Below are 26867 nucleotides of genomic sequence, written 5' to 3'. Positions count from 1 at the left end.
TATTAGGTATGAGAATGAATAAAAAAGTAAGAAAGATGCCATTCTTGCTCTCCCAAAGCTCAGTGCCTGCCTGAACAGGCCTCATCTTTGATGCAAAGTCACTAAAAAAATAGAACACTAATCCAATCAAATATACATCTTTAGATAATTTCACACCTTTTTTTTGTATGAAAGACTCGGGTCTCTCTTTTCACACATAGATGAAATAATCTCATCCTTTCATAATTAAGGAACAACACGAACAAGTGCAACTATCAATATAATCAATGCTCTATCTATAACCAATCCCAGGCATTGATGTTGCCTTCTCAATTGGTGGCTCATCCCACAAAGCCTACACTCTGAGCTATTTGTTCTATGCTTTGCAGACTCTATAATCTACTTAGGTTTCAGCTGGCATCATACCACTTTAATTCACTTAATTCACATAAAAGAGAGACAAAACAACATGAGGATGAAATAGTAATAGTGAAGATCACAGGTAACAATAAAACTTCACAGATTAATTAAAAGGTCATTACATTCGAACAACTGTTTTTTTTTATTTTTTTTTCTTAAATTTTTATTTATTTGTGATAGTCACAGAGAGAGAGAGAGAATGAGGCAGAGACACAGGCAGAGGGAGAAGGAGGCTCCATGCACCGGGAGCCCGACGTGGGATTCGATCCCGGGTCTCCAGGATCGCGCCCTGGGCCAAAGGCAGGCGCCAAACTGCTGCGCCACCCAGGGATCCCCGAACAACTGTTTTTATATCTAATTGGCAGCCTATAAATATAGGAGAAACCCAAGTCTCTACATTCAAAAATCTTACAACTCCATGAACTTTCTTTTTAATTTGTGGAGAAGAGGAAGCAATTTGACTGAGAGGAGACAGAGGACACATGGCCAATAGCAAACTGCTTGCCAAGAGCCTCAAATTACATCTTTTAGATGCAAACACCAGGGGCGCCTGGGGGGCTCAGCTGGTTAGGCACTAGATTCTGGTTCAGGTCATGGTATCAGAGTCATGAGATCAAGCCCCATGTCGGGTTCTGCACTGAGTGTGAAGCCTGCTTAAGATCCTCTCTCTCCCTCTCCCCCTATCCTCCCTCCTGATGCCCACTCTCAACTCATGCTCTAAAAAAATTAAATAAATAAAAAAGGAAAGAAAGAAAGCAAACACCAAACAGGTCTCAAATTCAGGTGCAAGGTGATGAGTGGTTAACTGGAGAAGTCACCCCCCACCCCACCCCCGACCAAGACAAGGAAATGTGCTGAGCAAGAACTCCTAGACAATGAAATCTGGAAAACCATAGTACCCCAAACACCTACTGGTTAATACAGTCAAGGAACACTATATATACATGCATATATATGCATGTGTGTGTCCAAGACATTTATTAAAATTATTAGACTCTTGTGTGTCAACTATACCTCAATTTTAAAATTTTTTTTAATTTTTATTTATTTATTTATGATAGTCACAGAGAGAGAGAGAGGCAGAGACAAAGGCAGAGGGAGAAGCAGGCTCCATGCACCAGGAGCCTGATGTGGGATTCGATCCCGGGTCTCCAGGATCGCGCCCTGGGCCAAAGGCAGGCGCCAAACCGCTGCACCACCCAGGGATCCTTATACCTCAATTTTAAAAAATTATTAATGACCCAAGAAATGTGGCAGGTCATTCTTTTAGGTAGAAGACTCAAAACTAAACTTCTCTCTGCCCTCAAAGAAATAGCAAGTATTGAAATTTCATTTTTTTTCACCAACTTTAATTTCACAGTTAAATATAAGACACCTTCCACAGAGGGTATTATGCTGAGAGGGTATTATGCTGAGTGAAGTAAGTCAGTCGGAGAAGGACAAACATTATATGTTCTCATTCATTTGGGGAATATAAATAATAGTGAAAGGGAATATAAGGGAAGGGAGAAGAAATGTGTGGGAAATATCAGAAAGGGAGACAGAACGTAAAGACTGCTAACTCTGGGAAACGAACTAGGGGTGGTAGAAGGGGAGGAGGGCGGGGGGTGGGAGTGAATGGGTGACGGGCACTGGGTGTTATTCTGTATGTTAGTAAATTGAACACCAATAAAAAATAAATTAAAAAAAAAAAAACAGACACCTTCTACAATCTTATAAAATCGTGTATTTTTATCAACATATTTTCATCCAAAACCAGAACAGAACACAGAATACATGTTTCTGTGATTCCCAAAAATGATCTGAGGAAATGTATGAAACAAGAGCTAAAAAGAAACAAAAAATTTAAATTCTAATGGCAGGCTGAACAACAGCCCCTCAAAGATGTTCATGTCCTAATTCCTGAAACCTATACTTTACGTGGCAAAAGGGATTTTTGGTAGGTGTTATTAAGATTCCTGAGACAGGAAGAGAATCCTGAATTACCCAGGTAGGCCCAATGTTCTTATAAGAGAGTAGCAGGAAGGCCAGAATCCAAGAAGGTAATGTGACAATAGAAGCAGAGGGAGAGCAAGACATAGAACAAAGAAAGAAGTCAGAGGAGAAAGATATTAGAGATGCTACACTGCTGGCTTTGAAGATGGACAAAGAGGAGCACAAGGAAAGAACATAAGTGGCCTCTAGAAGCTGGGAAAGGCGAGGAAATGGACTCTCCCCTGGGACCTCTGGAGGGAGCATGGCCCTGCCAACACATGGATATATGCCAATGAAATCCATTTCAGACTTTTGAACTCTGAAACTGCAGAATAAATTTATGTTGTTGTAAACAATTATGCTTGTACTTTGTTACAACAGCAAAAAACAAAACACAAAAAAAAATTAATACATAATCCCAAACCATTTTAACTTCACTTTCTGCAAAAATACTATACCTTCAACAGTATGAGCTTAGCATAGAAACTGAGCAAAGACATGTGAGCATCTGAATCACACATTCCCACAAATAGGTTCCTGGTAGTTAACTCTACAAATTATGATTTTTCACTCTCTAATTTGGAAATATGTCAATATTAAAACTTAAAAAAAAAAACAAAAAGCAGAGGTGCCTGGGTGGCTCAGTCGGTTAAACACACAGTTCTTAATCTCAGTTCAGGTCTTGCTCTTGGGGTCATGACTTCAGGCTGCACATTGAGCTCCACGCTGGGCATGGAGACTACTAACTAACTAAGTAACTAGCTAACTAACTAGATAGATAGGTAGGTAGGTAGGTAGGTAGGTAGCAAATTTGACCCATAAAACAAAGCTCATACTTTCTAAATAAACTGGAAAATATGGATTATTCTAGCTAGAGCAGCCACCTAGGCAAGACAAAAGGACAATGCCCAAACCTAATGACATAAAACTAATATCAAGTGCCTTGAAGGCACTTCAACTCAGCCACTTCTTGGGCTTTATCTCTACAGCAAAAAATAGTTTGAAGGGGCCCTGCCTGGAGATAAAAACTGCAGAGCACGGCACAAAGATTTGAAAAAATTCTAGTGACGCTGAGGAAACTCTACTTTGAAAAGAAATTTTAGAAACAAAGATATTTTCAAAGGCCTATCAAGCAAGACAGACCTATCAAGAGCCCTTCCACCTACAGGGAACTTCTTCACAACTTAGAATTCATCATTTTAAATTTCATAATACATTTTATTACAGACATTTCCTTTAGGACACTTATTTTGCTCATGATAAACTCATTATGTCACAACCTTGAAATGTCCCTTCATTCCAAGTCCAGCTAAACAGACTTCACAGAATGGCCTTTTAATCCCTGGATCAATAAAAAAGGGGGGGAGGGGTTCCACAGACTCAAATTACAATTAACTATTTTCAGAGAAACATCTAAAATTTAAAAGAAACATGCAACTTTAGCAACCTTAGGAGGTCAAGGGGAAGAGGAGGCAGGGATGCTCACTGAAACCAAAAATACTCATCCTGAAATTCTTTTGCTGTTTTCATTCCAAGTGTTTATGTATAAGAAGCTCCAAATCTGCCTGGTTTTCCCTCAAATCCTAAGTACTGTACATTCCTCAAGCCCACCAAGTACCCTAGTAAAAGATTCTGACCAGATACGTAGACCACTGCCTCAGATACAAACCATGGTTGGTAATAAAAAAAAAAAAAAAAAAATCATGGTTGGTCCAAGTCATGGGCACTTTATAATAACCATTCCTTATCTCATTCCCAAGTTGCTGGGTCTCCTGCAGGACTTCTACTGACCCCATGCAAGCAAAGCTGTCAAGGCCACAGAAGTCACCACATCAAGCGAGAACAACATAACACCCAAAGTATCTCCAAGCCACCCCATCCCAATGGGGGATCTTCTGTGCTCAAATTTGAGAGCTCGATTCTCAAATACAGTCCAAACTCCTCTGAAGAAATGAGAGATTGTGCAGAGGAGGTTTGTAGAATATTTACTTCTCGATATAAACTTAAGTATTTAATATGTTCATTTTATAGATACAGAAAACAAAAAGAAGTTCACTCTTTCATTCCATGAATATTTAAGTCCTATGGTGATCAATCAAAATTGGCAAGGCTCTGACCTATTTAATTAAAAATCATGGCCTATATATTCACAGCCACCACTAGTAAGATGAAGCCAAAATCAAAATTTAATTTTAGTGACAACTTCCCAAAGATCTTTTCATGGTCACAATCCACCCAAACTAAACTTATTAGAAATTTAATTTAGCTATTCTCATTTAGAACAATGTGCTAAAAAGCTACTCATTTCACTTTTAACCCAACATGACCGCTGGGCAGCTCCTGTCATGCCTGAAGAATAAAGGGTGCTTCTAGAAGATCATCTAAGAGTTGGATTAAAAGAGAGAGAGAGAGAGATGATAACATCTTGACTCAATGGTTGTCTTTTCATTATGGTTGGAGGGGCAAATGTTGCCTGTGAAATGAGCCAAGTCATCCTTATGTTGTGGCCCTCCTTGACCCTTGGAGTCTGACTATATTCTGTGGTATAACAATTACAACTGAGTCTTTACATTCTTATACACCAATAGACTCTCATTTTTTTTTTATTCCACGGTAACATGAACACACACACAACAATTTTGCAGGCTTTTTCTGTCTTTATAACATGACTTCTGTCTGATGTTCCAAAATTTAGTCATTTGATTGTAAAAACCCTGGATTATTCTTACCAATGAACACAACTGTCTTTATTTTCACGACATAGAACAGCAGGAATAAATTACTTCAATATTACTGAAACATGGCTTCATAAGATTGCACAGGTAAAGCATTTCATAATTTAAGCTAAACAATTCATTTTTATGTTTATTGTAATTTCTCCAATGCTTCACCATATTTTGATATTTTTGCTTCACAAGAAATATGGAATGGCAAAATCCATAGCCAATAAAAACAGCAAAAGTTGAAACAGGTGTAAACTATTATATTCCCCCAAACTATAAGGCAAATCTAGTTAATTACTGAATTAAAGGGGGAAAAAATTTCAATTTTAAATTCTTTGTGGGGCATATGGAAACTTGTTTAAATATCCCTTTCACTCTAAAATGCTTTTCCATTATAACAACTGATGCTTTCTGGAGTCAGATCTAAAAACACAAGGATTATGTATTCATATTTAAAACACAGTACGGACTATCTTTAAATACTCCCTTGATAGGCAGTGGGGTTTTTCCGCAATCCTGTGGAATCTGAGCCAAAACACACACACACACACACACACACACACACACACACACACAGCCGAATAGAAAAATGAGAAATAATTCTTCAAATCTATAAAGATACAGGCATTTTCCCCTTTTTCTTAACATAACCCAACTGCAGCACATTTGCAACTAAGAAGGCTGCTGTATGTGAAGGTCACCTAAAGATAAATGTGACCATTTAGGTAGCCTAATTCTCTGCAAAAATACTTTACTAAAATTTTAAAACATTCACTTATCAGATCAATTTAATCAATATGCTAAAAGAGCTATGCAAAGTATTTTATTCTGTATATTACTGTCTTCAACAAACTTCCATGACAATTGTGCCAATTTCACTGAAAGAGGAATCACAAAAAGATGTAGAAGATGCAGTTACTATATACTCTGAGACCTTTTTATGTTCATGAATCATATCTAACACTTGAGAGTGGCATTCAAAGTTCTGAGAATTGACTGAATGATTGATGTTAAGTCTATTTTTAAAGTTTCTTCAATTCTCAAAGTCATTCAAATACTCTAGTGAACTGAAAAACACCCAGGTTTAAACATCAGTAGTGAACAGCGGCTTCTGTACATTGTACATCACAGTAATAAGCGTGAGGATTTTCAGAACTCATCTTTTCTAAAAGTTTGTGTGCTTTCAAAGTCCACAATGAACAAATAAAACTCACCTGCTTTTGAAAATTTAAACAAAGAAAGAAAGCTCACAGAGAAAAATCAAGGAAAAACAGGCAAAATTTTTTTTCTTAAAATAGTGATTGGTAATTTGAGGATGGTTTTCTTCAGTTTAATGCTTTTCCTAAAATAATTTTTTTGTTGTTTTGCAGTTAAAATTCCCCAAGTTCAGGAGAGACTGGAGGAAGATGGTGGTGGGGATCGGTCCCTAGGCTTGCCTCATTCCAGAGAAACAACTAGATAACTATCAAATCAATCTAAATACCCCAGGAATTGACCTGAAGACTGTCAGACAGGAGTGCTTAGGTGGTTCAGTCAGTTAAGTGTCTCCTTCAGCTGAGGTCATCATCCCAGGGTTCTAGGATAGAGCCCCACATCAGGCTCCTTGCTCAGATGGGACCCTGTTTCTCTCTCTCCCTCTGCCCCCACTTGTGTTCTCACAAGCTCTGCATTCTCTTAAATAAATAAATAATCTTAAAAAAAAAAAAAAAAAAAAAGGACTGTCAGAACAAACTCCACAACTAAAGGTAGAGAAGCGGTAATATCAAATGACTTGTCTAACACACAGAGGCAGGCACGGAGACTTAGACAAAATGAGAAGACATAGGAATTTTCCCAAACGAAAGAACAAGACAGGGCCACAGCCAGAGATCAAGATTAAACAGATATAACTAACATGCCTGATAAAGAATTTAAAGTAATAATCATAAAGACACTCAATGGACTGAGAAAAGAGTGGAAGACATGAGTGGGATCCTTAATACAGAGATAAGGAATAACAAAGGAGAGATAAAGGGTTCAATAAACAAAACCAGAAACATGCTTGATAGAATAAACAGCAGGCTAGAGAAAGCAGAGGAAGAAATCAATGACCTAGAAGAAGACAGAGTAATGGAAAGTAATCAATCTGAACAAAAGAGAGGAAAGAGGGAAAAAGAATGACACAATGAAAAATATACATAAGAAACTCAGTGACTCCATCAAACCTAATAACATTCTTATTATAGGAGTCCTAGAGAAAACGAGAGCAAAAAGAGGGCAGAAAATTTATTTGAAAAAATAATAGCAGAAAGCTTCCCAAGTCTGGGGAAGGAAACAGATACCCAGATCCAGGAGGCAGGGAGAACACTCAACCAAATTAACAAAAGCAGATCCACACCAAGCAGACCATAAAACCAAACTCAACAAATTCAAAATGACTAAAGTCATATCATGCATCTTTTCTGACCACAAGGCTATGAAAATAGAAGTCAACCATAAGAAAAATATGGAAAGACCACAAATATATGGATGGTAAATAACATGCTACTAACTAATGAATGAGTCAATCAGAAAATAAAAGAAAAAATTTTAAAGTACATGGAGACAAATGAAAATGAAACAATGGTTCAAAACTTCTGGGATGCAGCAAAACTGGTCCTAAAATGGAAGTTTATAGCAATACAGGTCTACTTCAAGAAGCAAGAAAAATCTCAAACAATCCAACCTTACACCTAAACAATCTAGAAAAGAAGAACAAACAAAACCTAAAACCAGCAGAAGAAAGAAAATAAGACTAGAGCAGGTGGGGCACCTGGATGGCTCAGTCGGTTAAGCATCTGCCTTGGGTTCAGGTCATGATCTCGGGGTCCTGGAATTGAGCCTCACATCAGGCTCCTGCTTCTCTGTCTCCCTCTGCCTCTCTCCCTTGTTCATGTTCTTTCTCTCTCTCAAATAAAATCTTAAAAATTAAAAAGGAAGACTAGAGCAGAAATACACAGTATACAAACTTAAAAAACAATAGAAAAGATCAATGAAACTAGAAGCTGATTCTTTGGTAAAAATATCCTTTCCCCCTAAGGTCAGGAACAAGACAGGGATGTCCAACTCTCACTTGATTCAATCTCACTTCTATTCAACATAGTTACTGGGAGTACTAGCCACAGCAACCAGACAACAAAAAGAAACAAAAGGCATCTAAATCAGTAAGGAAGAAGTAAAACTTTCACTATTTGTAAATGACATGAGACTATATATGAAAACCTGAAAGATTCCACCAAAAAAAACCCCTGCTAGAACTGATAAATGAATTCAGTAAAATCACAGGATACAAAATCAATGTACAGAAATCTGCTACTTTTGTGTACACTAATAATGAAACAGCAGAAAAAGATATTAAAACAATCTCATTTATAATTGCACAAAAGATTTTAAGATACCTAAGATATCTTAATTTTAAGATAAACCTAACCAAAGAGGTGAAAGACCTATACTCTGAAAACTATAGAACACTTATGAGAGAAACTGAAAATGACATAAAGAAAGGAAAGATGTTCTATGCTCATGCACTGGAAGAACAAACATTGTTAAAATGTCTATACTACCCAAAGCAATCCACACATTTAATGCAATCCTTTTCAAAATACCAACAGCATTTTTCATTAAACTAAAACAACCCTAAAATTTGTATGGAACTGCAAAAGATCCCAAACAAAGCAATCTTGAAAAAGAAAAGGAAAGTTGGAGGCATAGCAATTCTGGACTTCAAGATGTATTAAAAAGTTGTAGTAATCAAAAGAGTATGGTACTGGCACAAAAGTAAATACACAGATCAACGGAACAGAACAGAAAACCCAGAAATAAACCCACAACTATATGGTCAATTAATCTCTGAAAAAGCAGAAAAGAATAACCAATGGGAAAAAGACAACCTCTTCAACAAATGGTGCTGGGAAAACCAGACAGCAATATGCAAAAGAATGAAATTGGAGCATTTTTTTATACCACACACAAAAATAAATTCAAAATGGATGAAAGATCTAAATATAAACCATAAAAACCTGGAAGAAAGCATAGGCAGTAATTTCTTTGACATCAGCTGTAGCAACTTTTTTCTAGATAGATCCCCTGAGGCAAGGGGGAAAATAGCAAAAATGAACTACTGGGACTACATCAAAATACAAAGCTTCTTCTGCATAATGAAAGAAATAATCAACAAAACTAAAAGGCAAACTATGGAACAAAAGAACTTATTTGCAAACAACATACCTGATAAAGGGTTAGTATTCAAAATATATAAAAAAAACTTATACAACTCAACACAAAAAAACAAATAATCCAATTTTAAAATGATCAGAACACATGAACAGACATTTCTCCAAGGAAGGCATCCAGATGCTAATAGACACGTGAAAAGATGTTCATCATCACCTATTATCAGGGAAATGCAAACCAAAACTATAATGAGATACCACCTCACACTTGTCAGAATGGTTAAGTTAAAATCAACAACACAAGAAACAGGTGTTAGTGAGGATGTGGAGAAAAAGGAACCTTCTTGCACTCTTAGTGGGAATGCAAACTGATGCAGCCACTCCAGAAAACAATATGGAAGTTCCTCAAAACGTTAAAAATAGAACTACCCTACAATCCAGCAATTGCATTATGGGATATTTACCCAAAGAATATAAACACACTAATTCAAAGGGATACATGCCCCCCAATGCTTATAGCATTATTTATGCTATAAGCAAAATTATGGAAGGAGCCCAGGTGTCCAACAATTGATGAATGGGGTAAAGAAGATGTGGAATATATACACAAGGAAATATTATTCGGTCATTAAAAAGAATGAATTCATTAAAAAGAATGAAATCTTGGCCATTTGCAACAATATGCATGGAACTAGAGTGTATTATGCTAAGTGAAACAAATCAGTCAGAGAAAGACAAATACTATATGATTTCATTCATATGTGGAATTTAAGAAACAAACAAGCAAAGGAGGAAAAAAGAGACAAACCAAGAAAAAGATTCTTAATTACAGAAAACAAACTGATGGTAACTAAAGGGGAGCTGGGTGGGGGAACAGGTTAAATAGGTGATGGGGATTAAAGAGTGCATTTGTGATGAGCACTGGGTATTGTATGAAATTACTGAATCACTATATTGTAGTACAACTGAAACTAATATAATACTGTATGTTAACTAACCGGAATTAAAAACTTACCAAAAAAAACCCCATGTTCAAAAATGAAATAAATTATTTTTTAAGGAGACTATAAGACATGATATATAGAATTATCTCACTTCTGTATATAAAAATGTACAAAGGATAAGTAAAGACAAAGGATAAAGTAAACAAAATATTAACAATCATTATTCGAGTAGTGGAATTACTGGATAATTCATCACTTTCTCCTTTGTATTTTTCAGAATGTGTTTAAATAGCCTGAACTTTTTTTAACTATGAAAAGGAATCAGGTAACATATTTGAAATCCTTCCTGTTTGAGAGTGAACCAAGGTTGGACTGGTTTGTCACAGCATTTTCAGCACACAAGGTATAAAGCAATCTGGCAAAAGTCTGAAGGTCAAATGTGGATATAAGCTACCCAAGGGACAGAATGACTACAGCAATATCAGAGATGAATACTGGACAATGAAATCATACCAAACACAGAATATCATAGGCCTTAATTAATCTAGCACCCTCTAGACTGAAATACTGATTCTGTATAACTCTCATGAAGGAGTTTTAACTTAGGCCTACAGTAGGAAACTTCAGAGCTGAAAACACAAAATCCAATATTTGGAAAACCTCTGTGATTCACATCAAACTATTGCAGCTAGCCCCAAGACAGAAAGACATTCTCTAAAATGCATGAACCAAAAAGAGAAAATTTTATGTATATATTTCTAATTATAGACTGCTTAAAAGAAGGCCACTTCACTGGAAGGTCACATCAAATGAAACATAAAATAAAACAGGTAACACCTTATTAATTTACCACATTCTAAACTGGCTCAATAGCTAAGAGTATGAGAGCAAAGAGATGGATCATCTATAACAATTTGGGCCAAGAGCATGAGCCATTAACTGAACTACAGCAATTCCAAGACATCCTGTGAGACTTTTTTTTAAAAATTACATTTCCCACCAAATTTTCAACCAAACTAACAGGCATGACAAAAATTATGCTGGCGGTAGGGGAGCAGTCCTAATTTTTCTAACAATGGAGACTACTCTGCCTGTTTAAGGTTTATATCTATAAATCCAACAATTAAGTCCTCCGCAGAATTACACTACTCAAACTGCAGATTGCAGGGGATTTTTTTTTTACATGTTGAATCTTCTCAGGGCAATAAAGCTCTGCCATTATTCCAGTGCTGGGGGCAACCTAAGACTGTGGTGGCCCTGCCACACTAGGGCATAGCAGCAGTTCCAAGCAAAGGCCAATGTTCTCTAGTCTACAGGCTTTTAGTTTCAGAAGGCATCTGCTGCTATCAACTGTAGGAAAACAAATATTCACAAAAATCTGAGAACATCTAAATTACATTGTTCATTGCTTCAAACAACTTTTAATTTGAACTCTTCAAGCAACTCTGGCTACGAGTTTACTCAAACTTCAAATTCATTGACCTGACAGTGAAGACTTCCTTGTGGACTGATGACCCTAAACATATATCAGTGTACTCTCAGTCCAACTGATTAACAGAAACTTTGCTTATGTCAAATGTTTAGCTTTTAGGGCCTATTTCTTCTTACATAAGCAATTCCTAAAGCACCATTTAGTCTGGCCTGGGTCATAAACACTATTTGACAACTTTGAGTATTTACATTAGTGGGTTTTTTTAACACAACACTCCTCTAGCTTTATCAAAAGCTAAAGTATGTTCATGGCCCTTATACAGTTTAATTGAAATATGAATACCTAGTACACCATAGTGAGCTTCTATTGGTCTTCCCAGAGAACTACACTGTCCAAAACAATAGCCACCAACAATTTATGGCTATTGAGCACTTCAAGCGTGGCTAGTCTGAATCCAGATGTATTGTAAAAGTAAAAACCACACTGGATTTCAAAGACTTAGTGCAGAAAAAAGTAAAAATCTTAGTAATGTTTGGATTATATGTTGAAACAATACCATTTTTACATACAGGGTTAAAGAAAAGTACTATTAATATTGATCTCGACTGTTTTCTTTTTCATAAAGTTATAAAATTCTAAGTTACATTTGTGGTTCACATTATATTTCCATTATACAATGCTACTCTAATAACTTACTTAACTGTTACCCAAAGGAGACTGAAAAATATTCAAGTAGAGAGCATAGCGAAAGACTACAAAGCAAAGCAAGGAGCATTTCCAAATAGTGGGCATTAGCAGTTTGAAATCCAGGCTGTACCTGTCTTCACCTCCTGGCAACATTTTGAGGAAGGAAGGAAGGAAGGAAGGAAGGAAGGAAGGAAGGGAGGGAGGGAGGGAGGGAGGGAGGGAGGGAGGGAGGGAGGGAAAGGAAAGGAAAGGAAAGGAAAGGAGGGAGGGAGGAAGGGAGGGAGGGAGGGAGGAAGGTGGTTAGTGTGTTAGGGGGGTGGTGAGAGGGTTAAAGAATTAGAGTAGTTTGAATAAAATATATAACATTAATAACCATTTCCTTAATATCTAGCTTTGGTCCAACCCAAAACCATGAAACTCTTTAAGAGTTTATGTAGATGGTTATTTAATGGAATGAAGTTTATATTTCTTTTGTGTTTGTAATAACATGGCAATGGGGCAAGCCAACTCATTTTAAATCAGAACCAAATGTGTTCCAGGCAGGCTTACAATTCAGATTATGTGCAAAAATCTATGAAAGGGTAGTCTGTTCCACTATTCTCTTCATCAAATGTGTAAGGGGGCATGAGGGCACACAGATATGCTTGCTTTCATCAAGGCTACTCAAATTCTTCTTAAGGCTAAAAGACCCATTTATTGATTCATTTAAACAAAACTTATTTAGCACCTGAGGCATATAAAGAGGCGATAAAAATTGTAGAGTCAGAGAAACTGGGGTTCAACTCTAGGTTTGCCAATTTACTAACAGTGTAATCCTGAGTATGTGATTTAGCCTCCCTATGGCTCTGTTTTCACCTCAAAAATATGTAAATAAGTACTCTATAAGCATTTAATAAATGGAAGCCATCAAATCTTGACCTCAAAGAACTTACAGTCTTAACTGTAAGTTCTAAGGCAGTAATAAAAATGACAAGACTCTAAAAGGTTAAACATCATATAAGAGTCACAGATGAAAGGAACTCAGATAAAAAACATGGTAGGGAGTGTCTGAGCTGATCCCTTACCATGGGAAAGGACCAAGAATGGGAGACAGGGAAAGTGAATTCTGGGCAGAAAGAATGCTGTGAATGTCCACATGGGTTTGTCAACCAGATTTCCCTTTATATGCCTCAAAGCACTTACATAGTATCTGTTCCTACAAGGGGCCACAGGTCAGGACAGAGCAGAGAGAAAGGGGAGCTCTCCAGTGACCGGGGTACAAATACCTGAAGTTGGCTCACACTGATTCTTTACCAGGAGAAGCACCACTCCTCAGAGGAATATTTGGAAATATGTCAGGTGATGATGTTGTCACAGGATGGGGGTTGGGGACAATGGCACAGACATTTACAATGTAGAGCTGGGGCAGTCACAGAGTCTAACTCAATGAAGAACTGCCCCATCCATCATGCCAATATCACTAGTTAAGCATTACTGGTACACTATTTCTTTTAGGAATATCCTTTCTTCATGCAATGATATTCCAAATAATACATATCTATGCCACTTCTTTCTACACTGTCAGTGCTACCAAATGGACACTTCGCATGATCTTTCCAGACTCTTTCAGGTTGTCAATAAATTTAACTAGATCATAAAATTTATTTTTTTTCACTGGACACTTCCAGTAGCTCAAATAAGACAGGTCTGCATAAATAAACATACCAACTGGATAAGAGTTCTCTAATATTCTAGGGAACTGTACCCATACCACTTTGAAGATACACTGGGGGTGGGGGGAAAAGAATGCCCATGAAACAAATCATATTCGTGAGCTCACCCACATATCCCACCAAATCTTAATCTTTGAGGGAGCCCAGGAATCTGCATTCTTGTAAACATATGAGATAATTCTTACACAAAGTTAAGTCTCAAGCACTATGAGATCACTGGAATCACTGATGACACTGCTGCTTTTTATTTCCAAAAATCTCAGTCAAGTTGGCTTTCTAGACCCCTAGTCAGTTGCCCAAAGACACCCATTGCACATTTCACTTTCACCCCAGAACCACAGAGAAATACAATTACTTTGAAGCAAGTAAAATGTTTAAATATGACAACATAACTAATGTAACATTGTGTGTCAGCTGTACATACATACATACATACATAAATATGACAACATAAATCACTGTAGACTTTAAAATCATGCCTGTGCTCTGGATATGTTGCATAACTCATTACAACCTATAAAAGCTGTTTTTCAGACCTAACTAAAGGATGACAGAAGCAGTAACTGACTCACTTTTTATTATTAAAACTGTTTCCATCCCTTTATAAGCTTGCTCTACTCAGGGTCTGCTGAGCCAAGACTGCCTCATACTGCATCTCATTAGAAGAGGTGTGAAGTGCTAAGACAATCAGCAGATGCCCAGTGGTCCTGAAAGACTTAATTCTCCACACAAGAGGACTAAGTCTGTGATATACAGGTTTAAGGAATGAGTTCTAATATGCAAAAGAAAGGCAGCAAAGGTACTCACTCACAGGGGATCTGACCTACAATCCCAATAGGTCCTATTCCTTAGCTATCTGCACGATTCAACCTTCTGTACAATGTGGCTTTGCATAATTAAGTTACTACAAATCAAGGCATTCTCATTCCAAAGGTCTAGGAAACATTTAAGGGAGCTCTTATTTCTTAAACTCAGCAGTCTGCTGCTGATAAATCACAAGTCTACTTTTATGAAATTAAAGCAAATCCCCTCCTCTCAAGACATTTAGTTTGAAAGGAAGATATATTCTCTGAGGGCTAAAACATCAATTCTCATCTCCAAAAAGAATCATTTGTTTTTGTTAAAGCTGATCAAAATCTAACATCTGATTATAATTTATTCCATTTAAAGTCCTTGGTTGTTAACATGAATTCGTTTTTCATCAGTAGGCAGAACCCACCTTTAAATGTGGTTTTCATCTCAAACAATGCTTGAAGAGTAATTTTAAGGTAATAGTCTTTGGCCCAGGATAAAAGTGTAACAGATACTATTACCTCAATTTCCTTTCATAAAATATGTGTGTATATTTATGATGCAAACACAGTGGTCATATTCTAAGCCATAGCTTTATTCTTATTCCCAGAATTTTAGCTTTGGTTAAAGAATTACATTCTATCTCAATTAAAATAAATAGGCTATAACAGCATAGTGGGCCTGTATGTATTCATTTTTTTAAACAATTCTATCTTCTCAGCTGCTTTTTTGCACTTCATTTACTTTGGAAGTTTAAACTCATTTTAAGTTCAAGAAACTGAAGTGTCTTAGACCTAAGTTATTCGCCACTCTCAAAATACTTAAGTCTTTCTAAAAAGGTAATGAGAGTTGGCGATGCTCTATCAAGGTTCTGAATGTGCAGGCTTGAGGCACCTATCCTGAAATATACAATGTGAAAATCCTCTAGAATACCCTTCTAATTTTGCCAAACAGGTTTAGGTTAATTTCAGAAAGGTTTGAAGAAAAACTCCTGCTCTTTAATGGGTCAGATACAATATGTGAATCCATCCTTTTTAAAATGATGTATTCTGGGGATCCCTGGATGGCTCACCAGTTTAGTGCCTGTCTTCGGCCCAGGGCATGGTCCTGGAGACCCAGGATCAAGTCCCGCATCGGGCTCCGTGCATGGAGCCTGCTTCTCTCTCTGCCTGTGTCCCTGCTTCTCTCTCTCTCTCTCTCTCTCTTTGTCTCTCATGAATAAATAAATAATCTTTAAAAAAAATAAAATGACGTATTCTTTCAGAGAATATAAAGATTTTTATCTCAGCTAAAGGTTTTATATAATTAACATAATTATACCATAATAACTCTGAAAATCAGTAATACCATAAGTACCAATAAGAATGTTGTGACTATACAGTGGTGGAGGTGTAAATTCATGCAAACATTTTAAAAAATAATTTGGTTTATATAAAGAGTAGCTATCATTTCCATGTACTTTCCAATAATTCTATTTCTAGGAGACTAGGTCCCAAGAATATAGCCCAAACTACTGGCACAAACATGTTCATTTTCATATTCATTCTCATAATATTTACAATAAGTAAAAACATGGAAAAAGCAGTATGAGAATCAAAAGAATTTAAATATAGGGACTTATTCAAACATTTCAAGGTTATTTTAAAAGTTAGGTTTGCTGATTTGTAAAAGCTTTGATGTGGTATGAAAATGATTATGATAAACTGTGCAGTTAAAAGAAAGAAGTAGGTCATAAAATTCTATGTGTGATATGATTGTAAGTATTATCCTTTCAATACAACTAAATAAAACTAGGGACATTCATCAAAAGGCCAAAATGTATATATGGTAGGAAGGAGTATTATTAGATTATATCTTATATTATCTTTATTTCCCAAATTTTCTTGGGGCATGGCCATAATACTCTGAAAATGAGCCCCCAAAAGTGTAGACACATACATATGTAAAAGTAAAGAGCAAAAGAGCATTTAAGAATTTTTACGCTAAGCCAAATCATTTCTTAAAGTATCTATTTGGGAGAAAATACTCTATGAATCTATGTTTACTCATATATCTAATTAAACTCAGTAAGTTCTGATTTCCAAAGGATATTTTAAGATTAACAAAGTCAAAATGAATGTACAAAATAAAAATAACACTTCTTGCCTAAATTCTTCAATTATCTATCCAAGCTAGAATGCTTGCCTTCTTGTAGGTCCTGCCAAGCTTCTCCCACTATGCTATCTGACAGGCAGCCTCTATCCTCATTCCCTGGCCCTGAATCCACACAAACTTTCCCTGTGTACAATGCAGTCAGCTTAACTGTACCTACTCAATGGTTATAAACAGAACACTACAGCTGCGGGGGGAGGGGGAACTTCCAAATAAGCACCTTTTACAAGCACAATCACAAGCCAACAAAAATGATTTTGAAAAATGGGGTGCTATGTTACATGCTTGTTATAACATCAAGGGCTGGGAGTCAACTACTCAAAGTAAGTGCTGCTACGTGAACCATGAAAAATCCCCCTCACATACATATGCAGAGGAGAATACAAAGGGAACAGCAAAAAGTTCACTGCCAGCAATTAGGAAAGAATAACTTGAACTTTACGGATGCACCTTAAAGCAATTCTTGAGCAATCTTTGCACAAATAACTTCAAAAATGTAATAAACCACAAAATACAGTGCAGTGCGGCATTCTCTCCCATTCCTCTAATATTAGATCTTGTGAAAGACAACCTAAATTGCACTGGTTAGAACAAGAGTGTTATTTCGTGACTGCAGGTTATGAAGAAATATTCCTGTAAGAAAAAAAAAAGTATCCCTACTCCGTCACCCTCCTGTCCCAGAAATGGGTAGAAACCAATCTCATTTTTTTTAAGATTTTATTTCTTTATTCATGAGAGAGACACAGAGAGAGAGAGAGAGAGAGAGACAGGCAGAGACAGAAGGAGGGAGAAGCAGGCTCCATGCAGGGAGCCTGATGTGGGATTTGATCCCAGGACTCCAGGATCGTGCCTTGGGCCAAAGGCAGGCGCTAAACCGCTGAGCCACCCGATTCCCCTGGTCTCAATTTTTAAACAGAAATGCTGCTCCTCAAATAAGCAATCAACAAGGATCTGATACTGTGTCCAACCCTTTTCCAAATGGGAATGAGGGAAAGGGAAAGGAAAGGACAAGTAACTACAAAAAATTCAGGGGTACTTGGGTGGCTCAGTCGTTTAAGCATCCAACTCTTGATTTCAGCTCAGGTCTAGATTTCAGGGTGGTGAGTTCAAGCCCTGTGTCAGGCTCCACACTAAGCATGGAGCCTGCTTAAGATTCTCTCTCTCTCCCTCTGTCCTCCACCCAATCTCTTGCTCTTCTCTAAAAAAAAAAAGAAAAGAAAATTCAGAAGTTTTTTTTTTAAATTATTTGAAGGACTTACAGTTAAGAAGAAAATCAACATCATGGTGGACTATTCTCTAAAGGTATTAACTCAGAATCTGTCTCCAAATTCTCCACATCCCCTCCTCACACAACAGGAAAAAAGAAAAACTGACAAGGGCAAAGAATATTATCCCAATTTCAACTGAAACTAATATTCAGCCACACATGTAATATTGCATGCATTTACCATCACAACACCTAAGAAGGACTATATCCAGACAAGAGCAATGAATATAATGAGATATTTATTAGAGGGTATTTTTCCTTTGGCAAAATTTTCTGTGAAAAATTTCATTCTAGGAAAGAGAAGTTGAAGACATTATAAAATTACACTTAAAATTATAAAGGGTATGAGGAGAGTACAAAGGACTGTAATATTCTGGGAAATATATTCTAGAAAAATAATATCACCCCACACTGAGAAACATTATTAACCTTTACTTTATATGTGGTACGTAAACCTATGAAATTCAGAGGCAGAGGCACTCGAAACAGAACTGAGCTCAAGATTTCAGACCAATTCATTCACTCCACGATCCACAGCGGCAGTGTGTTAGGAAAAAGTGGCTATCTATGGGGTCCAAGAGCACCCACCTAAATTCCTGAGAACAGAGCAGTCTTTCTAAAACAACTTCTGAAGCCTAATATTCAGAGCACCTGGGAAAGAGTTTTCCTGCACATCTTATAACTTTCCCACCAGTGAAGCCACACCCCACACTTTTCACTTTGCACCTGGTAAAATGAATCTGTTTTTCAGTGGCAACCAAGAGAAGATGCCCCAAGTCATGGCCACACTGGACTTGGTCCTTTGTAGCAATTCTTATCGTACAACCCAACAGCACGAAGCAATGTGAAAGAGCGTATGTGTGTGTGGCACCTTCAGAGTACAGGATAGGAAGCAAATGTGGAGCCAAAAAATGCAAAGCCATGTGTGAATCCCCTCACTGAGGAGTATCTGTTTAAATCTTCTAGGAAAGGAACAAATGCCCTAGTAGAAGGGCCAAGTAGTCAGAAAAGGCAAGCCCATTTTAAATGAGAGCGAGCATCTGTGGTCAAAGATCAGTTTCTCTAAAGCAAAAATACTTCCCACTCATTCCTAAACAAGGACATATGGTTATTCTGCCCTTCTGCAACATCTTCTTTTATTTTTGTGGATCATTTGCCAGGCAGCTGTCTTTTTTTTTTTTTTTAATATATAAAGAACCTTTAAGATGACAACAAGGGATTGAGAACAATGGAAAATAATCCTAAAAGGTCAGATAAGTGGAATCACTTTTACTAGAGAAACCTGGAGTACTTTTGGTTAAGCTGTGGGGTTTTACAGTGAAAGACTTTTTTTTAATTCTATTATAATTCCCAAGATTCTTGCTTTCAAAGAAGAGAGAAGCGCACTCACTTCCCAAAGCATCCATCTTTACAAGAAATTCAAGTACTGTACTTCCTCAATGCATACTCCATTTCTTGGCATAACTGTAACTGAAAACACCAAAATTCTTTAAGCAGAAATTTTAAGAAATGCTCTAAAACAGGGAGAGATTTGTTTTTAATAGACTTCCTTATAATGAGTCATTTCATAGATAGAGACCTTTAGGATGATAGCCAGAACCAAAAGACATTTCTTAGCACAAGCAGGCCATTTACATCCCATCCAGTTAGAGATGTCACAGTCCTGCTTCCAGCCAAGGCCAGACTGATCATCACCAGGGCAAGAGATCAGCATTTCATGCTTAGTCAGTAGCTCTGCTGGTTTTGGAAATTCTGTGAATCCATAAAAGATGGATTTCTCCTTGGTTAAAAAAAAAAAAAAAAAAAAAAAGCCCGAATCCTCTAAGACATGTTTTCTGCTCTATATTCAATTCTCTGACCATAAAGTTAACAGGAACAGAATAACATATCACCCATAATCCCATGGACTGATGGCTGCCTATTGTTAATTCCATATGAATAAAGACACCTTTAGGTTTTCTGGAAATAATTACAAATGGGTGGATGGGAACAAAAGCTGTATATGAAGTAGTAACTAGTATTTATTCTGTTAGCTGAACTGAGCAAAGTGACTTAACTTCTCTGTCCCTCATTTTCCTTTTTTTGTGAAATGAGGGTAAAAATAGTTCTTGCCCATGTTTTTTATTGGATTCCCCCAAAGGTTGACTCTGTAATAGGTTCCAGAGTAAAAATAATTTATTTGGAAGTTGATCCCAAGGGTTGCTGCTAGGGAAAGACAGCAAAGAGGAAAGTTTGTACAGATGTCTGAGTGGGATCCCTTTGTGTGATCCCTCAGAGACCATGGAGAGATCGTCAGAGCTGCCCCCTTGAGGGGCTCAGAGGCGGGTATTCATCCACCAATTCCAACACATCACTGTTTGTGGGTAGCATCCGCTGTGAGGGAGGGCCTTGGCTATAGATACTCTTGGACAGGAGTCATGGGCGCTAGGGGTGTAACACATAAACTTGTAGCACTGAGAGTCCAGCCTCCCAGAAAACCCTCAGTCCCAAGCAAACCAGGAAAGTTGGTCATCCTATCCAGCGCTTATCAGAGTAATTATTTTGTACATTGAAATGAAGGGCTCAGTTTAAAACGAAACCTTCCCCACTCCCTACTCCTAGACCAACCAGGATTGGAAGGTGCCACCACTGGTGTTGCCTTCTCTTGCCAGAGCCTGTAACTTAATGCTTTGTACTTCACTGAACTGTGATGGTTAGAAACTTCGTGTATAGTTTGGAAATCATCCAATTAAACATACTGCTTAAAATGGTGTTGCCGTGACGTCAGAGACAAGCTGGGCCACCTTAGGAATCCTCTCTGCTTCAGTTGCTTGCTTCTGGGTGTGGCATCCTTTGAAGCCCCAGATCAGATGGGGAAGGCATTGGACACACAGAGCAGTCACTCAATGTCCTGACCTCCTGCAGTGTTTGGCATGAGCTCTCCCTTCTGAATGACCATTCCGTGTGGCATGAGGCTCTGAGCCACCCAAACCTGTTAACTTTCCAAAGAGCTAGCCATCTTCCATCCAGTATTATTGTGTCCTAGCCTGTCTGCATTCGTTACTGGTCATATTCTGTACCTGCAATAAATTTTTATACCCTAACAAAAAAAGGGTGGTGGTGGCAAGGGGTGCAGTCAGGGCCAGCTTCTGCTCTGCCACTTGATGTTGTGAGGATCAGATGAGCCCTTGCAGAGCACTTAGCCTGGTATATAGCACTCAGTCAATAATGGATGTTAGCTCTTCTGGTATATTCCAAGCAACTTAAGAATCACGGGATCTGCTCTTAACCCACAGGAAACACACAGGGCCTTATTCCACACTATGCCAGACAGGTATCATGCCCTCTGGAGCCTGGGTCCACTGGAGGATTCAGCTACCCAGCCCCGCCTGCTTAAATAGCTCCAGAATGCCACAAATTACAGCTTCGGATAAAAGAAATGCCTTTCTTACCTGCTCTGTCACTGACACAGAGCAGACTCTCAGCTTGAAATTTCAAGTCAGATATAAGAAAACTGAAGATGCTAAAACCAGGAGAAATGGATTTCCTAGTCAACCTCCACATCATCAACAGTCCCTTCCCTCTCCTGCAAAAGGAAGTGATTGATGCACAAGAGGACCCTAAACCATTGAGGCTACAAGTAAACTCATGTCTCCTGGGACCCTTGGCTCCCACCATCTGTGTCAAGAGCCAGCTGCATCTATTCCCACATACATCTGTTAAATTATCCCCCAAAATATCAATGTTTCTCATCAGCCCCTCGTATTCAGAAAAGGCTTTGGCTCTATAACAGAAATAGAAAATATATATTTGTATTTTAAAGGTATAACAAAATATCTATAGTATTTGTTTAACTCCCCAGTTTATCCTAGTTTATTTGGTTTCAATCACATTAGAAAAGTACTTTACATAACCACTTCCGCAGTGCATATGGGATAGCTGGTATGTCTGTTCTAAGATATCTTCTCAAACAATCTATGTGAGACCCTTTCTGAAGATGGCAGAGAAAACACCAAACCCTAGGTCCCTTCCTGACTAGTTATTAATGAATTGGAAAGAACTACTTTCCATGATACACAGAAAATACAAGCCATCCTATCAATTACTGCTAACCTTAAACACACCTCCAGATTACTCAAAAGCCAGGAGCTTAATGAGGATCTGGCTCTTGGTCAGCATGAACTAGAGCTTCTTAGCCACCTAAAATTCATTTATATTAGTCTGACGATTTATCCTACAAAATAACATTTCCATACACTATAACCTTGAATCAGAACCATACCAAAAATGTTTATGACACACAGGAGTAAAACTGGCAAGTGAAAGTTCAAAACCCACAAGGCAGTAAGGAATAATAAATTAACTGCCATCTCTTTCCACTAACTTCACGATATAAGCTTTAAGCAAAACCATAAGCTAATACAAATAAATTGCTAACAAATAGTCTTCTTCATAAGAATTTCAATTTATTTTTGACCTTTACTCAAATTTTTATGAAAATTCCTACATTAGAAAATATGTACCTGTGTATTACTGACTTGAAATTTTGAAAATGAAAACTATTTTTCTTTTTCCTGAAGCTCCTGGGCGCTAGGCTCATGAAACTTTACAACTGGATAGCTGTAATGTACATTTGCTATATTGTCTGAGAAAATTCAATTCTGTTCAATAAGGAAATTCTGCTCAATAACAAAGGAAAACAAATGAATAGATGAAACTCATCAGGTGTGTTTAACATAGATAAGTAATGAGATGTGACAGATAAAGCGTGAACCCAGAAAGGCATGAAAGAACCAAAAGGTACATAAAATTCATGAGGCACTAAATATACAAGAGGCACCTAATATTCATAAGGCAATAAATATGCATGAGACACCTGTAACTAAATATTCATGATTCACAAATTATACATGAGCCATGTGGCAATCAATATTCATGAGGTCTTAATTAGGCCACCCGGGGTAATATCCACTCTTTTCCTCTGCACACACACACAAATAAAACCCACAGCTGTAGAGAGACTAACTGGCAGACCGCTGCGACTCTCCCAGAGAGAACAAGTGGGCAAACCAGACCAGAGAAGACCCTGTTTGCTAGTTAATGATAGTGGCTGATGCCTAACTCCTGAGGTTACCTCAATTCAGCGAGCTCATTGATTTATACACATACACCCACACAAATATATGTATATCCAAATGATATACAATGTTTATATGCTTATTGTTGTACATGTGCTTGCATGTGTGTACATAGAGTGTGGTGCATGTTATAGCACACGTGTATTGTATGTGTGTGCTTAGACCTACTATACACCATATGAGGATAAGACCTATGCAGGTCTTATTGGCATTGTATTCTGGGCACTTAACAATAGTATCTGACACAAAGAAAGGACTTAGCAAATATTTACAGTATTAACTGCTTGTCAATAAGGGGTCACTAAAAAAAAATAAAAATAAAAAAAAAATAAAAAAAAAAATAAGGGGTCACTAAGAACATTCAACTGCCAGATGGGAACTGGATCTTTATTTTTTACCCATCTATCCTCCAATCTATGATAATATCTGAAATGTAGCAGACATACAGTACACATTAAATGGATGGATGGATGAATGGATGGATGAATAAATGGGTTAAGAAATGAAGAATCAACTAAGTAGCATTCTATTTTTTCTAGTTATAATGGATTTATAATCCTCAGAGAAAACTGTATATGTCAACCTTTTTACTACTAGCATGTAGAAACTATCATTATCCAGTTGTACAAAAATTTAATAAGGTGAGGATATCTATTAAATGATAAAGTTTAACTAGAAGAAAACAAGCAAAATTAGTATTAGCAATACTGTGTATTTTGTGTGTAGCTTATCAATCCCTACCTTTCAGAATAAAAGTTGTGTGTTTATTAATATGCAGTAACAACCCATCTTAACCACTTCTCTGAAAGTACATCATTATCTGTCACATTGGAGAATAATACCTACACTATCTAGAGTTTTTGTAATTAAATGAATTACTGAGTTAATTACTAAGAAAAATTAATCATAGCTGATTTTTTTTAAATTTATTTTTAAAATGGCCAAAAAAAAAAAATTGGTCTTCATCCTGGATAGGAACAGACCATACAGACTATCTAATCCTTACTTGTCAATGAAAAACACTCCTCAAAACCAAAGGAAGTCTATGGCCATACCACCCTGAACGTACCCGATCTCGTCTGATCTCGGAAGCTAAGCAGGGTCTGGCCTGGTTAGTACTTGGATGGGAGATCGCCTGGGAATACCGGGTGCTGTAGGCTTTTGGACAGCCCGGGTGGCTCAGCGGTTTAGCACCGTTTCAGCCCAGAGTGTGATCCTGGAGACCCAGGATTGAGTCCCATGTCAGGCTCCCTGCATGGAGCCTGCTTCTCCCTCTGCCTGTGTCTGTGCCTCTCTCTCTCTCGTCTGTCTGTCCTCTCTGCTTCAGTTGCTTGCTTCTGGGTGTGGCATCCTTTGAAGCCCCAGATCAGATGGGGAAGGCACTGGACACACAGAGCAGTCACTCAATGTCCTGTCTCTCATGAATAAGTAAATAAAATTTAAAAAAATAAAAATAACAAAACTATAGGAAAAAATAGCAATACTACAATGTTATCACCATTACTCCAATTTTTTAAATATCACAAATTACTGACCTGGGGCACACAGCATTAAGTTAACCAAATCCCACTTTCATACTCTACCTCTGTAATTTCCCATTACCATTTCCTAAGTACAACTGTAAATTAGAGATCTAAAAAGAAATTAATACCTATCATGTGAGGCTGCACAATGACTAGTTTTATTTATTCTAATTTTTATTAATGAAGAACAAAAACACAATCATTAATAAGTTTATAGCCTACTTTGTTAGCCTTTGTCAAACTATTCTGTGCTCGTTTATTTAAAAAAAAAAAAGTTTTATACCCACTTTGTTAGTCACCATACTAAAACTGAAGCAGCCTAGCTAACAATCCAATTTGCCCAGGAGTTTCCCAGCTTTAGCACTTAACGTTCCATGTCCTCAGAATCCCCCCACTCCTAAATAAACTGGGAACAGCTGGTCACCCTACACTGAGAAATAAAGAGGGACGGCTGGGTGGCTCAGCGATTGATCGTCTGCCTTCAGTTCAGGGTGTAATCCTGAGATCTGGGATCAAGTCCCGCAAGCCTGCTAAGCCTGCTTCTCGCTCTGCCTATGTGTCTGCCTCTCTCTCTGTGTCTCTCATGAAGAAATAAAATAAAATCTTTAAAAGAAAAAAAGAAATGAAGAGGGAAAAATAAGTAGGTATGGTCCTTATATTCATGAACTTACTGCCCAAAAATGGAAAAAGAAATTAATTAGCAATCACAAAGAGAAATCATAGAATAGCATCCCAGCAATGATCCTCATATCCTAGAATTTTGACTACAGCCCAGAGCTAAGCACACCACAATCCATGTTCATAGAGTAAGCCAAGGAGCACAGGTATGGGGAAGCCATCTCCTCCTGGAGTTATTAAGAAATACCAGCCTGGCCCTAAGTCCACCACCTATTATCCAACCCAAACTCTAGTCAATAAAAAATGGGACTGACACAGAGGACGGACATCTTTTGAGAAGAATAGAATTCATGGGGGAAGATGTTATTTCTTCCTCTTCCTGCTCTGAAGAAGGTAAAATGAATAGGACTGACCCTTAAATACTGAAATGGAAAAAGTTATAAAATTCAGTTGACTTATCATTAAGGAATATGGTATATCCTGCTTTGTCGCAACGGGTTTGCCGCCAGAACACAGATGTCATGAAAACCACCGTTAAACCTAAACCAAAATGGGAAAGGAAAAGACTCACATCAACATCGTCGTCATTGGACACATAGATTCGGGCAAGTCCACCACTACTGGCCATCTGATCTACAAATGTGGTGGGATCGACAAAAGAACTATCGAAAAATTTGAGAAGGAGGCTGCTGAGATGGGAAAAGGCTCCTTCAAGTATGCCTGGGTCTTGGATAAACTGAAAGCTGAACGTGAACGTGGTATCACCGTTGATATCTCCCTGTGGAAATTCGAGACCAGCAAGTATTATGTGACCATCATTGATGCCCCAGGACACAAAGACTTTATCAAAAACATGATTACAGGCACATCTCAGGCTGACCGTGCTGTCCTGATTGTTGCCACTGGTGTTGGTGAATTTGAAGCAGGTATCTCCAAGAATGGGCAGACCCGGGAGCATGCCCTTCTGGCTTACACACTGGGTGTAAAACAACTAATTGTTGGTGTTAACAAAATGGATTCCACTGAACCACCCTGCTGCCAGAAGAGATACAAGGAAATCGTTAAGTAAGTCAGCACCTACATTAAGAAAATTGGCTACAACCCCGAACACAGTAGCATTTGTGCCAATTTCCGGTTGGAATGGTGACAACATGCTGGAGCCAGGTGTTAACATGCCTTGGTTCAACGGATGGAAAATCACCCATAAAGATAGGAATGCCAGTGGAACCACACTGCTTGAAGCTCTGGATCGCATTCTGCCACCAACTCTGCCACCAACTCGTCCAACTGATAAGCCCTTGCGTCTGCCTCTCCAGGACGTCTACAAAATTGGTGGTA

The 26867-nt window shown here is 37.8% G+C and overlaps 1 protein-coding gene and 1 non-coding gene across 6 annotated transcripts in view; one reads left to right on the top strand and one right to left on the bottom strand.

Annotated features, from left to right (window-relative positions):
• Positions 1–26867, bottom strand: part of BICC1 (BicC family RNA binding protein 1) — a 270938-nt gene that overhangs the window by 180095 nt on the left and 63976 nt on the right. The window lies entirely within an intron of this gene.
• On the top strand, positions 24430–24548 carry LOC144313100 (5S ribosomal RNA). Its single transcript, XR_013378834.1, has one exon. It is a non-coding gene; the product is annotated as a 5S ribosomal RNA (ribosomal RNA).

Source organism: Canis aureus, chromosome 4 (assembly GCF_053574225.1).
Source record: "Canis aureus isolate CA01 chromosome 4, VMU_Caureus_v.1.0, whole genome shotgun sequence".
Lineage (NCBI taxonomy): Eukaryota > Metazoa > Chordata > Mammalia > Carnivora > Canidae > Canis > Canis aureus.
Note: the sequence above shows the minus strand (reverse complement) of the source record. Positions and strands in the feature narration are given on the sequence as shown.